This window comes from Athene noctua, chromosome Z (genome assembly GCF_965140245.1).
Source record: "Athene noctua chromosome Z, bAthNoc1.hap1.1, whole genome shotgun sequence".
Classification (NCBI taxonomy): Eukaryota; Metazoa; Chordata; class Aves; order Strigiformes; family Strigidae; genus Athene; species Athene noctua.
This window is the reverse complement of record NC_134077.1, coordinates 14971598-14977663: the sequence shown is the minus strand read 5'-3', so window position 1 is coordinate 14977663 and position 6066 is coordinate 14971598.

The following is a 6066-nucleotide window of genomic DNA, read 5'->3' as shown; positions in this document are numbered from 1 at the left end:
AAAATACTTAGTTTTAGGGGGAAAAAAAGAATCAGAAACAGCAAAGGAAAACAATGGCTTCCAAGAAAACAGAGTTTAAAAAGCCCAGAGACTAGGGCTAGAGGAACAAGTGCAAGGGGATAAAGAAGTTATGATGGACTAAGCCCCCATTACACGGGAAGGATGCAAGAGCAGAGAGGCCTTCCACCAAGGTCAAATGAAAAAAGGAAATATGTAGGAAGGGGAAATTAAGACAGATTGATAAGGACAAGTATAAATAAGAATGCATGGTGAAAACCAGAAAGGGCAAGTCACTAAAGGAGATACAGATAACAAGAGACCTGAAGAAATTTGTTCTGGAAGCAGAAAAAATATGAGAGGAGCACTGGCCAGATATTCATCAGGAGGGAAGGTTATTGTCAAATGATTCTGAGAAAGCCGAAGCTCTTAATGTCTTCATCAATATTCACTAAAAGGGTCCACTAGAAACATCTGTCTAATACCAGTTACAGAAGTGTAATATTTCGGACTAGAATCATTAAGAGAAAATTAGAGGCTAGTTTATGTCCTTCAACAGACTATTTTTTTTTAAGTTGTGTCAGCCTGACAAATTAGGATGCAAAAAAATAGCTGTCCAAAGCAATCTCAGAACTAGTGAGTGATTAACTCTGAAAAATCTTGAACCAAAACATTGAAAAGGGCAATACTGGGCTCTTTTATAAAAGTTAGAATGAAGACATTGCAGATCACCCAATTCAGCTTCAGTTACGGAATTGCTATATATATTCCTGAAGAAGACAACAGCAGTGGTCCAACAACAGACAGTTGTCCAAGGTCCAGTCCTCTTAAGTATTTTTACTGATGGCTGGGCAGGAGAACAGATGGCAAAACTGACAGTTATCACCACCATGCTGGAGTAGACAATGAGAAATCAAAACACCTGTGATAAACCAGAGAATTGCAGGTGTCAGCTGCATGGGGAGAGGAATGACCATCTTGGGCAGTGGTGCTGAAGAAAAGGATCTAAAAATCATTATGAAGTACAGGCAGAACAAGATTCACCATCATGATACTAAAAAAAAAAACCTACAACCCCCCAGCTGGAGGAATATAGTCCACTAGATGAGAAGCAATCCTGCTCTACTTAGCACTGGCAGGACCCCAGCACCATGTCTCATTTGGGGTGCTGCACTAGTTTTGTGTGAATGAAAGGAGTGCAGCGAGCAGTCAGACACTCATAGGACCAGAAAACATTAGTGGGAACAAGCTGAAGGAAATAAGGTTGTCTGGGCTATTGAAGAGAAGCCTGAGATGAGGCACATACATCCCTTCAACTACAGAAAAGACTCTCAGGAAAAGAAGGAGATAGCATTTGTCCTTCCCTTCAGCAAATAGGACAAAAGTCTACCATGTTTTCACTGCCATAAATACTCAGATAGAACACAACTGTGTAGTCCTAAAACCAGTTAAGCACTGGAATACAGAGTCTGCATGCACTGGAGAATCATCACCATCACCAGCCTCTAGGAAAAGATTATGCAAATATCTGTAAGGAGTAGCAGAGATACAGAGGCAGAGTATTCACATTTTGAGTCCATTCTGTCCTTAACCTTTCAGTGGTCTGCAATATCTATTGCCATACGTGACCTGTTAAGTGAAAAAAAGGTTGTGTGATTTTGGTACCTGTCTTATCTACCACCATCATTCAGTCCTTTTGTCTGTTTAAAACAACCAGGTTTTGAAAGTATCCCCGATGGAAAGTTATTTTCCTAGAACGTTCACTGGAAAGTAGAAGTTGGAAGAATTGGGGGAGTAATTCTATTCAGAAGCCAAATGAATAGCTCACAAAGAAATCTGGCTGTAGAAAACATCCTATCTCAGGGAAGGAGCTGCTTCCAGACTTCTGACTCTAGCATGAGTCACACCTCAGCTGTGTCAGAGAGTCACTGTGGCCAGTTATCAATGGCTTCTCCTAGGAAATCAGCTAAAATCCACCTGCTGACATCCGCTGAACAGATAAATAATACCATGCAGCAAAGGTGCATCATGCTGAAGGTGATGTGATGGACACATAAGGATCCAGGTATAAAATCTCAGAGACAAACTATGAATTTTGGTTGCATCTGCTACCACATCAAACTTTCCTCAAGGTGCAAGTAGCGCTTCTAGGTACCAGTCCTGGGGCAAGGGTCCCCAGATCCCTCCTGTAAAATAGGTATATGAAGAAAAAAAATCAATTCCCTTGTATCATTATGCACTTTGTTTTCTTCCTATTATATTACAGGTGAAGATGCCTCCCTGTTACCTGGCAGCCTGCAGCACCTGAGGCCTGCATGAAAAACCATTTTTTTTTCATTGGTTGTCATGCTGCCAAGCACAAAATTTCTGCAGTAAACTTTCTCATCCGCATATCTGCCTCCAGTGAAAAATTTTTGGGAAAATTTAACCAACATGACCCAATTATTTCCAAACATAAGATAGAAAAAAAAATACATTGTTTAGCTCATATTAAAATTCCTGGCAGTGCTGATTTTGTAACACAGCTTTGCTTGTGTAAGATACAAATTTTAATTGAGGCCAGCCGCTGACAAATATGGCAGCAAAAGTCAGAAGTGGCTTGTTTGAATTTTTCTATTACTCCACAGTATGCTGCTTTCACAGAAGACACTGCTCAGAAGTTCCCTTAAGCATCTCAGGAAAAGAGGTTGTGTTTTTAGGTCAGGCTAGAGCCCTTCAATGAGGCTACACTCTTTCAAGTGGCCTTCAGCGTCAGGTGCATACACAGAAATAAATGAACATCAGGCAGATAAAGCTACTCTTGGTCCTGCCTTTTGCCTTGCCCCTCTGAGAGATGGTGCTATGCATAAAGATATCTATTTTCCTCACGAATCACATCAGGCTCCAATATGGTCAATGAAAGGGAGGGGAAATTACAGTCAGCAGAGCCCATAGGTCTTACCTCTGGTATAGACCAGAAGCAAATGCAGCTGCTCTGTCCCTTAAAGGACACAGGAAAATCATTTACGTTTATTGTTGCCAACCCACTTGCAGGTGCTAAATTGGTCAGCACCAGATACAGGAGCACAACAGGATCTTGCTTATACTTCAGCAAAGCTGGCTGCTGCCTTGGCCCTTCAGCTGTTACCAGCAGCTAGCATCTAGAAAAGCTTCTCCTGCCCTAGGTTGTGTCCAGGGCTCATCAGCTGCTTTTAAAGTGTTGCACTGGAAATGCTTCTCAGAGCAGGACCCCTGGATGACACATTCAGTCAGGAAATGTTTGTCCTTTTATACGTGATAGATCATAAAGAGACCATTATTTATATTTAGTTTTTGGAGGAGAAATTAGAAAGAAGTCTGAAGTGGAGCAAAGCCTGCTAATTTTCCATTTCAGAGGGATCACTCAGTGTTATAACAATTGAAATAGGGTGGAGAGCATCTATAGAAAGTAGCAATTCAATTGCAACTATCATGTATTTCTTCCTGAAAAGATGTTCTAAAGAAATATATTCTTATTAGAGGTACGCAGTTCCCACTAGTATTCTGCTAAACAACCTCACTTTGTCTTGGGATTTCCTGGGCTGGGTGTCATATCAAAATGCCATTGTACAATGATCCATTTATAACAGTATCTTGGGTTATAAAATTTACACAGACATCATGTGACTCACTACCACACTGTCTCAAAACAATAAAATAGAAAAATAAAGTTGAATTTTCTGAAGAAGATAACTGAAAATAACTAAATAACTGTTTTTCACAAAAGCTTAATTTATTCAACTCTACCTTTAAGAAGAAAATGTAGGAATTTTTGGTGAGACAGTATTTTATTCTAAACATTTCTCACAGTAGATAAAGCAAGCCAAGACAAATCTCTGGAGCAACGAGGCATCTCTTTTCTTGTGCCCTGTTCATATTGGCTACATTTTTTTTTTTTTTGCCATTTGAAAAACACAATGCAGGTCATGTAGCTACAACTCCATTCCTCACAAGGGATGACAGGGAACAGTTATCTCAGCATTTCCACTTCACCAAGCAGCTGGGGCAGGATGCACATGTTCTTTCTCTCTAACCCACAGGGTTTATATCCAGCAGACATTCTCTTTGTGTGATGTGGACACATAGGATTTGGAAAGAATGGGAGAGTAATAAAGATTTTATCTTTTATCAAGCTACAATTAACAAGAAAATTCAGCTAAATTTTCCTTGGTGCTTACATGTACACTCTTGGGTTTTACTTTGTAAATTCAATTTGTGTCACTGTCTTCTGAAAAATGCTAATAGAGTATTTATATAGATTAATCTGTCAAGAACCAGCCTGAACTCCACTACTTATCCTCCAGAGCACAAACCCGGGAACAAATATCTCTCTGATCACAAAGTATTCTCTGTGACTTCTAATTTTATTTTCATTAGTGGTGCGGTTTGTGAAAATTGTACCCTGCTAAGGAAGTAATCCTCTCAGGTTTAAGAATAGCTGCAGTTCTCTGATGAAAGCAGTGCTACATATTTAATGATCACAGGGAAACAATTCCTATGTATAACACTAGATAAAAAGATAGAGCTTGAGATTAAGAGAGCTAGACATGTCACTGTTATTTGGTTCAATGGAATGTAAGTTCCTAATTCTTGTGAATTTCTTCTGATATTTCCAGATATTTCCTGTATTGATTTATTTATTTTATCACAATATTTTTCAAGATGACAGTCGGGTGTTTGTTGGTTGCATCAGCTTTTTTTTTCTCCCTCTGATGAGCATCTGTTTTTCAAACTTCTTGGCCCTAGACACAAACTGAGCAAACTATGCACATTTCTAGCTCTAGGCCCTGTGAAAATCTGTTGCGATTTGTACAAATTTACTGATTTATATACCACAGGTAAAAATGAGAATGTAAATTTTAGTGATTAGGATGGAAAGAAGCAAGACAAATCTTCTGAAGTAGATGTTCTTTATTTGTGATTTGGGTTTTAACCTCTGTGATATTACCAGGGTTGCCCTCAGAATACAGCACTGGTTTTGATTCTTGTTGATAATTCACTGAAATAACTCTAGTGTTCTCTTTTCTTTGTTCTCAGTAAACTGTGATCCAGACTGTTCATGACATAAATTCCTGTTCATTTCATCTCACCTTTCCAAAGGTTCCCCTAGACTTCTGAAGAATCTTACTGGGTACATTGAAATTTTTGGTGTAAATCAAAGTAATTTTTACTTAGCAGCCTCCATCAGCTTGCTTGGTAAATCACTGTCTAAATGAAAAATGCTAAATGTTAAATACAAGTCAGATGTTAAATACAAGGTCAGTGTTTTCATCTGCTCAAAATTCCAGTCTCTCAATTCCATGTTGTTGGGGTGGGTAGAGTAAGTAGTGAGGCTGCTACTAGGAAAAACAGCAAGTGCTTCTTTTTTCTCTTCTCATTTCCATTCATAAATTACATTATGCACTGTTCCAAGAATAGTGTTGCTTCAAGGTAAACATCATTTGCAATTATTACATATTACTAAGGGAATCAAGTGAGCACGCAATCGATATAAGCCATATTTGAATAATGTGTCCTCCTTCATGCACAAATTAGCAAGCTGTGGGTGCTGTTTGATTGGAAATAGGACTTAGGGAGAGTTATTTTCAAGCTCAAGCTTGAAACTACTTTGCAAAACTCCAGACTACGAAAAACATTTTTTGCAAGTAGCTCTCAGATTGTTTAGTTTAATTTTTAGTAACCAGTTTAACTCCAGTTGCTAGGAACTGGTACACATTCTGTCATTGGAACTACTGAGTCAAAACACATATGTCTTTAATGGGGCTTTTGGCAAGCATGGCATAGATGCTGTTACGGAGGCTGATACAAATAAATCTAATCATTTATTTCACATTTCACAAATAGAAATCAATGTTTAGGAAAAAAAATTAATGCAGTTTACACACACAAAAAATATTTACAGAGATAAATCAGATAATAGGTGCATTACTTATGTATATATACGTGTGTTCGTGTACATATACATATGTACATATGTACATTATATCTATGCTGATAAATTATGAACTAAAAGGAAGATGGCTGACAACTACACATAACGCTCAGAAGGGG